This window comes from Danio rerio, chromosome 4 (assembly GCF_049306965.1).
Source record: "Danio rerio strain Tuebingen ecotype United States chromosome 4, GRCz12tu, whole genome shotgun sequence".
Classification (NCBI taxonomy): Eukaryota; Metazoa; Chordata; class Actinopteri; order Cypriniformes; family Danionidae; genus Danio; species Danio rerio.
In genome coordinates, this window is record NC_133179.1 from 56117159 (window position 1) to 56129371 (window position 12213).

Genomic DNA, 12213 nt, shown 5'->3' on the forward strand with positions numbered 1-12213 from the left:
AACTATATCTGTGTTTAACTGTTTACTAACTTAGATTTATGCATTTGCTTTTATAATACACATTAGTAGTGAAGTGGTAACATAGTTTGTATTAGACAAAGTTAGCTTGTAACTTTGTTTGCACAGCTAGAAACTTGATCAAAACTTAGATTTACTTAGTAACTTATTTTGCAAAAAACAAACACACAAACAAATAAATGATGTTTAAAAAACAATATAATTTATGTATTCCTAATGAGAAAATGTTTTACTCATGGTGGAATTATATTTAGAATATGGTATCAGATCAGAAAATAAACATTTAAAAGGAAAAAACACAGATAATTTACTATTACTGAGGTTTTTTTTTTCTTTCTATGCCAAACATTTTTTCTGACCCTACCACATGGATCTTTGTTAGAGATGCAGGACACCCTGTTGTAAAAACCCCAACATTCCTGTTTAAATTAGGTTTAGAGAATCTGGTATTAGACTGATAACAGAAAGTGCGTGCGTGTGTGCGTTTGCCTGTATGTCCGTCTAAGAATAAATAGGGAGATTAACTTTTTAAACTGTAACAAAATAAATAATATTTCATTCTATCAAAACAAATAACAATGTTAAATGAAAATAACACATTTATTTAAATAATAAATAAAAAAACATACAAAACAATCTAATCTCTTATAACAATATCATAGTATATTGTTTTTATCACATAAATTCAAATGATCATAGTTATCAAATCATTTTCAAACATAGGCCTATTATTTTCATAAAACTTAGTAAACAAGTATTTGTGAAAAACATTTATTTGTTTAAAATGTTTTATTAACTAGTTAAATTGTTTTAAAACATTTTGTATTTTTATTTTTCAGCATTGGTTTTAACCTAGAACCAACCCCCTTTCTGCCTTTTCGTGATTGGCTGGCTGAATCTGGGGGGTGTGGTTAAAGGCGGAGTTGGAGGCGGGGTTACGTGTGTCTCATTGTTTCTCACGTTTTAATCATCATGTGTTTGACATCAGGAGAGAGCGGTCGCACTTTTCACTGCTCTCGGATAAGATTTTGATTTTGAGGGTGGTACAGAGGCGGAGTTTGGGGGGCGGTGTCTTAGACTAGTTTTGTCATCATTTCTTCTCTAACAGGCAACAAGTGAGGATCTAAGTCCGGATATTCCGTAAGATCAACTTAATCTTTTTTTCCTAACTTACTTCGTTTTCTTGACATATACTTACTTTTTAAAAAAATATTTCACTTGCAGTACTTAGGCTACAAGCTGTTGTTTTGTTTAAAACTATTCTACTCATTTTTAAAACTTAAAATGTGTTTTCATTACGTTTAAGAATTTATTTATTTTCTTTATTTAATTCTTTTTCTTAACTTTTAAAAAAAATTAACTTTTTTACTTGTTTCAAACTGTTTAAAGTCTATCTAAAATCTGGCTGTGTAAGTTAAGGGTCTATGTATGCGCGCGCGCGCACGGAGTTTTCACACCCGCTTTTTGACAGCTTCCCTCTCCGGAGGGAGAGAGAGACACGGAATAAACACGGATTTCGCTCCCCGAGTCTCCGTAAGATACATCTCCGTTTCTTTAACAAATACTCTTACTAACATTATTTACTCTACTAACAGTTTAATTCTAACATCGTTTTGTTTTTCTGTTTTTAAATAATACGTTTTAACACTTTTTAACTGAACTAAACAAGAAAGAAAGAAAAACGAAACAAACTGTCGGATTTTAACATGTCAAAAAACTTTCATGTGAAAATGTACACCTTTTCTTGAAATAAAAGCAACCTTTTTCCCCTCTTTCTAAACATATACACATTTAAATGTTTAAAGCACATAACTGCCCAATACACACACGCAAAAACCGTCACAATGTCACTAATAACAACGCCTTTTCCCCCGCTACGATATCAATTTGTATTTTGATATCAAAAACATCCCTAGTTCAGAGCGGGGTGAATTAGGGGTCAGATGGCCAGGTGTCCAAGTGTCCAGATTTGGGACACGCGAGGGTGGGAGGGAGGGGGGAATATTTTTATGAGGGTAATAACAATCAATCATCTTGACACAAAGTGCCCGGAAACCTCTCTGACTTCTAAATGAACGAATGTGTGAATTAAAAACCAACTTTACCTCTATAACGTGTAGCACTTTTTTTGCAAGACAAATTTCCTCTCAGGGACAAAAAGTTTATCCTATCTTGATTCAAACAATAGATCTCATTATTGTGAGTGAAATAGTACTTAGTTGTATAAAATGTTAAAATAATATTGTCAACAAGGTACATAATTTAGCACTGAATGAAAAAAAAAAACTTTATCAATCGCTTTATATAAGGGTAAAAGCTTTAAAACAAACCTTTCTCCAGTTAAATCACGGCGCGGGAGCGGCGCATGCTTATGACGTCACACACCACGCCAAAATAAAAGTCTTTTTTTGCCACTTACTGTTGCAGTCATGACTTATTGGCATTTCTCCCTCCACTTTCTGACATACACAGACACACTTATTTGGAGTTAATCAAATCCTCTACTCTATACATTTTAAGACAATTTTAAAAAACGTGTTTAATCACTAAGTTGAAGTGTTTAAAGCAAAAAATCTCAACGTTCTAAAATGTATAACAAATAATCTGATGGGTGTTTTAAGCTGAAACTTTACAGACGTAAAAGACTTATCTTAAATTATGAAAGGGAGGTAAAATAGGTGCCCTTCAAATAAAAACTATTCATTACTACTACATGTTTTAACTAGTCATTCCTCATAATATATATTTTTTCTCTGCGTTTGGACACTTTATCCTGTAAAAATTAACAAAGCAAGAAAAATGTCCTGGTTAAAATAAATAAAACAATGAACAGACACAAAATAACTTCTTTTCAACACTTGCTTCAACAGTTTCTTTATATGAGAGTGATTAACAAAAATAAATCAGGTAAGTGCGAGCAAGAAACAATAGCCACAAATAAGCTGATTAAAACTAGTAACATTATTCTATTTCTTATATATAGTGATGTATATTTAGAATAGAATGACATTATGCAATTTTAAAAATTAAACCTTCATTAAAACACTTATTATACACTTTACTGTTGCTTTATTTAAACTTTAACAAATGTTGTTAATTATTTTGTTTTATTTATTTAATTGTCTGCTTACAGCAACGTTGTAGCACTCTTTTGCACAAGACAAGAATTTCTTCTCGGGGACAAATAAAGTTTATCCTATCTTATTCAAACAATAGACCTTATTGTGAGTAAAATACTACTTTATTTGTATAAAGGTTAAAATATTGTAAACAGCAGGTACATCTAGCATTAAATGAACAACCTGAAATTTTAATAAGTCGGTTTACATCGGTGTAAAAGCTTTAAAACAAACCTTTCTCCAGTTGAATCCCAGTGCGGGAGCGGCGCAGCTATATGACCACGCCAAAATAAAAGTCTTTTTTTTTGTTTAGCTTATCCCCCTACTTACTCTTTGTCATGAATTATTGATACATTTTCCACTTTATACTTTATCTGCTTTCTGTTTTGTATTTGTAAGACCATCAATCTTTATGTTAATTGAAAAAAAAGCATTTACCCCCCAGATCTTCACCTTCAGGTAGGTTGATAGGAGGTTGCATTTTCTTTAAATGATTGCATTTCTTTATCCATAGCTTTAACTCATTCACTTGCATTCAACTGATGTTACCACCTCTTTCTATGTTTGAATGGGGAAACATCAAATTCTTCAAAACTGCCTGCCAGGTTCCAACCTATATATGTAATAGGTTGAAACTTAACTAGGTTAACTTGGGTTGAAACTGGGCTACAGTCCATTTGTCAGGATAAAAACAATATTCATAACCAAATAAACAAACAAACAAAAAACTAAATAAAAAGTTGTAAAGAACCTTTTAAAAATGACTGAAGAACTTTAATACAACGTTGAACAGTGCATCCACGCATGTTTAGATTTTACTTTTTATAATGTTAGCATTCAGATATTATTTGAGTGTAAATTCAGAATGTGCAACTCACCTTTTCAGTCTTCAATAAAGAAGTGGGATGAGAAATGGCCTCAGTGGGCTTTTCTATGAAGGTATTTTTGGTGCAAAACTCCCAAGCAGCTGTAAAAGTGTCATTTGTAGTTGTAAAAAATAGCCACACATGTGTATCAGTAAATTTGTACTCGCAGAGCAAATTTGCAAATGCGTATCAGTAAATTTGTACTCGCAGAGCAAATTTGCAAATGTGTAGGTATTTTTTGTCTCCAACAAACACAACGCAACATTTACACCTGCACAAATTCTTCAGTACAGGTGCACAAATCCCATCGGACGAATCACAAATGCAGAAACTCATCCGCTCATGTTCTTTGCTACTATTGTTGCAGTGAATATGGTGCAAAACACATTCACACACCTGCATCCAGAAATGTGAAGTCACAGACAAAACTTGCACATCTGTAGATTAGAATGTGTATCCGCACAAAGAGAGCTGAACGTGTGTAGAATGTTTGATTATTTTTTTTCTAAGCACGAACACAAATATGTTCCTGCAACTGCTCAAATCTGCCGCTACGAGTCTCAAGCGCTGTTTTTCACTTGCAAATCTACATTTCGCTCTCTCGCTCTTCTGCACCAAAAATCACTGTGACATTTGGTGCAAAAGTTACTTGTGTATCTGCCAACCAAAACGTGGGCTCTCAGAGAAATTCAGCCAATAGGGGATGGGGCGTGACGTCACCGCTCTAGCGCTGCGGAGGCTGAACGTCGAAACCGAAACCCCCTTTGCGAGATTCGCTGCATCTATACCTGATTTGCGTTCAAAATGCCTGCTTCATTATTTCATAGTAGGAGCAAACATGCCTTAAGAAAATAAGTAGGTTTGAAACTTTAGTAACCATAAAAAGTACGCCAGGTGGATGCCTTTCTACTCCAGGAAGCCGCAGCCTACGGCCTGAAGGAGGAAGAGGACGCGGTCAGTTTGAAATGTGAGTATTAAACCAAAGATAATTCGTTGTGTTAAACTCGTATTTGTTGAGCAACTGTACAGTGCACTGTAGAATTGCTGAGGGTGTAAAGAGGCTTTAAATTATAGTCTATTTTATTTCGCTGTAAATGTTGACTGTGTAATGTTACGGTCTCCAATCAGCACATATAAAGTAACGTTTCAAAGGTAAAAAAGATTATTATCAAATGTCTGACAGAAAAATGTGAAGTATTGCAGATCACAAGACTAAACAGACATCTGAGTGAGTGATGTATTTGTGCTGATGTAGAATCTGCTGTCAATTGACTGTTGCCAATACTGTTTAAATTAGATACATGTATTCTTACTAAAAGAGAATAAAGGGTCATTTGTTTAATCTGTGCATCAGTATATAGTTGATCACTTGAGGATTTGTGACCGCGTGAGCTTCAAAAAAACACGTTTTGGCAAGCCAGACTCATTTACAATCTTGATTAAAATATTAGATAAATATTAATTAAATATTAAATTAAATATTAGATTTAAATATAAAAAATATTAGTTTTAATAATTTTAATCAATTCAGGCTGCAAAAGATGAAAGAGAAAGTAATTCAGCATAGAGCGCAGATTTCTGTGCGCATCACGCGTCTGAACGCGCATTACCAAATGCACCTCCCTTTAATATCAGTTCATGCAGTCGTATTTCATACAATAGAAAGTCTTAAAGAACACAAACAGTTAAACAGCACTGTGAGATAATCAGGAGATGTATTGGGCCCGCTTAAACATTATAGCATTTTTCTCACGGAAAGAGCAAATATTAATTAGTCTGTTAATGACGCACAGAAACGGACAGATCACAGGCAGTTTCAGTAGTAAAGTTCGTGCAAAGTGCAACATACACAATTCAAACACCAGTGCAAAGCACTTTGTTGCAGTTTGTGTCAAAAACATCAATATTTTATATAGACACATATCCACACATAATCTTGCTTTCGCTTTGCTCTCTCTAAATGCGCGCTCTTCTCTTGACGCGCGCTGCTGTGTGTACCTCATCTGTAAATTTGGAGATGTTAGTAACTGAACTCATTTCAATATCACTGACTCGATTTATTAGATACGAAAGCCGTGTAACGTGCTATCGATTGACGTGTTCTCTTTTTTCCCCTTTAAATCTCTCAAATTATCATATGTGATCTCTCTGTTATTGGACTTTTTAACTGATAAGGGAAAAACGTCAAAATCATACACAAGATATCTTAAACTGTTACTGTTCACTGCTGTGCTCAACAATAGTGCAATACAATATTAAAAATTCAGAATTCAATAATGAATAGAATAAATCTTGATAATTCAAGATGTTTCAGGGAGCAGGTCGACGCACACAGAGCGCCATGATAAAGCACATGAAACGCCATGTGTGTGTTTATTAAAACATGTTATATGCGAAATAAATTAGATTTTTTTTGATAGGCTATAAATGATACTGTATTAGCTATCACTAATAAGTAGGCTAATATGCAAAGAAAATCTGCTATTCAAAAATTTGTTTGTTAGTTATAAAAAAATATTAATGTCCATATTGGCTCTGGTGCATTAAATAATAATAATAACATTAAGATTTTTTTTTTAAATGACAAATTATAGAAAATAGTATGGAATGTTGAAGTTCTTTAAAGGTATCATCTCAAGGTTGTAAATTCCAACACTAAAGTTAAAACATATTTAATTTTTATAATTCAGCTTTTGCTGTACAAATGATTAAATGTTTTAGGGAATAAAAAGTTTTATATTGTTTGTCAACTCTGTCATGGATGACTTTAGTAATGTTTAGAAATAATAATAAATCATAGCAAGAAAAATCGTAATGTGTAGTTACTAAATTTAAACTGAATTGACAGTAATTTAGTTTTACAACTTTTTAGCAAAACCTTTTACTTGCTATAACTGCAAAGATCACGATACTAATGAAATCAGGCTTAAAATATTTTTTTATTTGTAAAATATGTGATTAATGAAATATTCAGTTTTCCTTTTGTAATTGTGATAATAATAGCATTGACAGTTTACAGTTTAAACATTTAAAATTAAAATATTGGTGAATTTTTCTTTAAAGAAAAGCAAAATAAATTATTTTTGCATGATGGAAATATGTACTGGCTAATTTGTAAATCAAGAAATCGTGATTTTTGGTAATGTGATCTTTGAAAATGATGAACACATTTTATAAATAAATAATCAAAAATGTAACAATGTAATGTAACAATTTTTTTTAAAAGCTGAAAAAAGGATGGCTTTGGTCACTAAATGTACCTGCAACTACAGAATCACCCATATAGTTCATGGAGAGCAACATGTTTTTCTGGAGTTTTCTTGCAAAACTTGGAAACATCACGTAAGCAAGCAAACACTGACATAAATATAATCTGCAGTACAAATACTAGTTTTAAAATAAAAGTTAGTTTGCTTTATCAGAATGACAGAGAATACTATAAATTATTTTATTATATATATATATATATATATATATATAATTTGTTTATTTTTTTAATTTGCCCACCCTAAAGTTCCAAGCTGGAGCCGGGCCTGATGACAGAGGTGATTTATTCTAGTCTCTATGTTACAGGGAGGCTTTTATTGAGTACAGTACAGAAAATAAAAAAACATATTTTACATTTGCTATTTATTATTATTATTAGTTATTGTATTTTCAAACAGTGATTACATCAGCTTTCTGATTAATGTTGTGTGTGTGCTTTTTCTGCAGATCTGTTGTGATAGAGCTGGACCTGTAGACAAGGGAACTAACACATTTGAGGAAAAAAGAATCCAAAATAAGAGGTAGGATAATTTTATTACTAGCACTACAGAAATCAAATGACACATTGTACAGTAAAATGACATTGTTTTTTGAATGTTTTTTATGTTTTGTTTGATCTGAAATATCTGCAGATTGGTGTGTGTGGTGAGGGTAAAGAAGTCCACATGCAGCAGCATCTTGGAAATGCTGTAATGCAGGGGTGCCCAAACTCAGTTCTGGACAGCTGGTGTCCTGCAGAGTTTAGAGTCAACTTCAACTAAACTCTGCAAGACAGCAGCAGTTCTAGACTGAGTTTAGCCACTCCTGTTCTCCTGTAGTGAACTGAACGAGACCCTGCATCAGTCCACATGCCCTTGTGTCCTCATCTGGACCAGATGTTGCTGTGGTCTCTTCATCATCCGTATCTCGGGCATGGACTGCCATGCATCACCGTCCTGTTTCAGTCTGACTGCAGCAATGAGGGATGTGATGATGGCGAAGTCCCTCTGATCATCTGAAGAACTGGCCCAGCTGTGTGGAGATACAGCAAAACATGGGCTTCTGTCTGTAATACATCACTGTTAGAATAAAGCTTGGTTTCATGTGTTGGTGACTTGTATTTATTTGTCATGATTACTCATATTCATTCTTTTAATAATATAATTATGTTTCTGTTTGTTTTCAATAAATAATGATAATACTTTCAATATTGTATGCATTTCCATTGTTTAACAGAAATGTAAGAAAATAAGATGCATTGTCTAGTGACTACTAGTAGATTTACTTAGTTAATTGTCCACATTTATCATTACTAGCAATACATTCTTGGTAAAAATGTTAAGTAAACATACATTTTTTGGAGTGTAAAATGAATCATAAAACATGGTAGCGTTAGTTATTAAGGTAAAGATGGTTTATATTTGCAATTAAACATTTTAATGGTCCCTATATTGTTTACCATGGTACTTTAAATATTTGGTCTGAATGACTTCAAAACAACATTAGAACTAATATTTATTTGACTGTGGACAGTGCTGTATTTTGATAGTCATTGGCTGCTAATATGATTTCCCTATATAGAATTTGAAAATCTTTTTCTGAAATTAAATTTTTAAGAAGAAAGTCAGAATGTGCAACTATAAAAGCAACTTCACCTCAATGCATTGGATGCACCCTGGTCTGCCATTTTTCTAAAATAAATATAGCTTATGAATTAAATAGTTTAATCATATTATGTGATAAGACTAAATAGCAAACATGACATTAGGGCAAGCAAGCCAAGTTACCTTTCGTAAAACAAGAATTGTTATCCTAGGTATGAATACTGATCACTAACATAGTTATATTTAAACTAACATCAAACTGTACAACTATAAGTGGTTTTAAAAAATGAAGCAATGAAAACGTACCTTAATTGTATTGCTGCTTTCAGGATGTCATCGATTCAGCTCTGCAGAAAAAGCACACACACACCAGTAATCAGAAAGCTAATGTAAACACTGTTTGAAAATACAATAACTAATAATAAATAGCAAATGTAAAATATGTTTTTGTAGTTTCTGTACTGTACTCAATAAAAGCCTCCCTGTAACATAAAGACTAGAATAAATCACCTCTGATTCACATGCTCAAATAACATGTTGGTGTAGTTGCTGATGTAACACAAACCTTACTCAAGTGATCAACTATATACTGATGCACAGATTAAACAAATGACCCTTTATTCTCTTTTAGTAAGAATACATGTATCTAATTTAAACAGTATTGGCAACAGTCAATTGACAGCAGATTCTACATCAGCACAAATACATCACTCACTCAGATGTCTGTTTAGTCTTGTGATCTGCAATACTTCACATTTTTCTGTCAGACATTTGATAATTATCTTTTTTACCTTTGAAACGTTACTTTATATGTGCTGATTGGAGACCGTAACATTACACAGTCAACATTTACAGCGAAATAAAATAGACTATAATTTAAAGCCTCTTTACACCCTCAGCAATTCTACAGTGCACTGTACAGTTGCTCAACAAATACGAGTTTAACACAACGAATTATCTTTGGTTTAATACTCACATTTCAAACTGACCGCGTCCTCTTCCTCCTTCAGGCCGTAGGCTGCGGCTTCCTGGAGTAGAAAGGCATCCACCTGGCGTACTTTTTATGGTTACTAAAGTTTCAAACCTACTTATTTTCTTAAGGCATGTTTGCTCCTACTATGAAATAATGAAGCAGGCATTTTGAACGCAAATCAGGTATAGATGCAGCGAATCTCGCAAAGGGGGTTTCGGTTTCGACGTTCAGCCTCCGCAGCGCTAGAGCGGTGACGTCACGCCCCATCCCCTATTGGCTGAATTTCTCTGAGAGCCCACGTTTTGGTTGGCAGATACACAAGTAACTTTTGCACCAAATGTCACAGTGATTTTTGGTGCAGAAGAGCGAGAGAGCGAAATGTAGATTTGCAAGTGAAAAACAGCGCTTGAGACTCGTAGCGGCAGATTTGAGCAGTTGCAGGAACATATTTGTGTTCGTGCTTAGAAAAAAAATAATCAAACATTCTACACACGTTCAGCTCTCTTTGTGCGGATACACATTCTAATCTACAGATGTGCAAGTTTTGTCTGTGACTTCACATTTCTGGATGCAGGTGTGTGAATGTGTTTTGCACCATATTCACTGCAACAATAGTAGCAAAGAACATGAGCGGATGAGTTTCTGCATTTGTGATTCGTCCGATGGGATTTGTGCACCTGTACTGAAGAATTTGTGCAGGTGTAAATGTTGCGTTGTGTTTGTTGGAGACAAAAAATACCTACACATTTGCAAATTTGCTCTGCGAGTACAAATTTACTGATACGCATTTGCAAATTTGCTCTGCGAGTACAAATTTACTGATACACATGTGTGGCTATTTTTTACAACTACAAATGACACTTTTACAGCTGCTTGGGAGTTTTGCACCAAAAATACCTTCATACTTTTCTTTGTAGGTTGTTGTTGGTAATAATCCCAATGTAGGAATCAACAATCATAGTTTGTCATACAAAGTTGTTCTCTTTACTTAGCAAAATAAGCCAATGACGTTTCTGTTAGGAACCCAGAATATATAGAAACAACCCTGCTGAGCTACTGGATCTGGAATGTGATTGGATAAGACTCAATTGACCCCCATTAATGCTGGTATAAAGATGCAAATGAGCAGTGGGGAGCAGTGAAGACTCAAGACACATACAGTGGGGGATGGAAAGTTCAGCAGCTTTACAAACCAGTCTTACAGAGAAATAATGATGTATTAGGAAAATAAGTTGACTTTAGCCATCTTCATTTGATTTGTTGCTGTTGTTTTATAGGACTATTGATGGAAGCTTATTTTTTAGTTTTGGCTGCTGCATTTTGTAGTTAATGCTGATACACTTATGTTGAGGTATTTTGATTTGAAACACATTTCAATTTATTTTTTCCCAAGCCTGGTTATAAAGTAATGTAAGAGTCGTGTGTTGTTTTTGTAGAAGCTTCCCAGGCCCCGTTTACACTAGTGCGTTTTAGTTTTAAAACGGCGTTTTAGAATGAAAACGATCCACGTCCACACTCGCGTTTTACCCAGCGTTTCTGAACAGCTCTCCGTCCACACCAAAACGCTGAAAACGCACATCACGTGACCACACACTCACTCTCTGGCAAGCGCTGCAGCCCATCTACCCAGATGAGAGCTGTGCTAGTCAGACTTCTCATCAAGCATCTCCCGCTGGATCTAATCTCACTACATTTATTAAACGGGATATTTCATTCGTCTTGTTGTCTTTATCTAACGACATATTCCCTGACTTTGGTCATTGGAATCTATTACTTGTTCTCAGGTAACGTGTTTTGGCTAAGCGCAAAGATAAGTTAATGATTAATGTAACCACGTAGCCTACATTCTGTATATTGACTGATCGCTTGCCTTTATTTCCGATAATGTATAAACTTATTGTATGTTATACTTTTATAATGATGTGAATGAAGTTATAAAGTACACTGTTCCCTTTGAAGATTTACCCGTGTCCTAGATATAGTCTGCTTTTCCATATCAAACTGAGAAGAAGAGACTGCAGCCTTGATCAAACTTGCGAAGTCTGAACTTACACGGAGAGAATGCAGGACTGAACTGTGCGTGTTAGGCTACATAATATTCAGGAAAAGCCCCAATCAGAGAGGCGAACGTCTGCAGCCCCGCCTACGTTTTCAGATGTCTCCGTTTTCCATCATCCACAATGAGACGGAGCAGCAGCGTTTCAGAATGAAAACGGCCTCTCCAGCGTTTTCGAAACGCTCCGTTTTCGGCGTTAGAGAACTCCGGCGTAGTGTGGACGGTTGGCGTAACCATAGCAAAACTTGTGCGTTTTCAAACTAAAACGCATTAGTGTAAACGGGGCCTAAGTCAGAAACCATAATGCTTGACTGAAAAACAGTGGCCACCT

At 34.5% G+C, this 12213-nt stretch overlaps 2 protein-coding genes and 1 long non-coding RNA gene across 9 annotated transcripts in view; 2 read left to right on the plus strand and 1 right to left on the minus strand.

Annotated features, from left to right (window-relative positions):
• si:ch73-110p20.1 overlaps positions 1 to 12213 on the plus strand; it is a 592105-nt gene that overhangs the window by 411748 nt on the left and 168144 nt on the right.
• LOC137489462 (uncharacterized) overlaps positions 1 to 12213 on the minus strand; it is a 243196-nt gene that overhangs the window by 197854 nt on the left and 33129 nt on the right. For 3 of the 7 annotated variants that reach the window (XM_073948498.1, XM_073948497.1, XM_073948501.1), the window contains exon 1: positions 3372 to 3457. The exons of 1 other annotated variant lie outside the window; for it this stretch is intronic. The gene's annotated coding sequence lies outside the window, so the exon portion shown is untranslated. Of the gene's footprint in view, positions 1 to 3371; positions 3458 to 7787; positions 8316 to 9159; positions 9201 to 9829; positions 10833 to 12213 lie in introns of those variants that run through there. 3 more of the 7 variants (XR_222421.6, XR_012402552.1, XR_012402553.1) reach the window with 3 other exon arrangements.
• Positions 1 to 12213, plus strand: part of LOC137489621 (uncharacterized) — a 115936-nt gene that overhangs the window by 30631 nt on the left and 73092 nt on the right. The window lies entirely within an intron of this gene.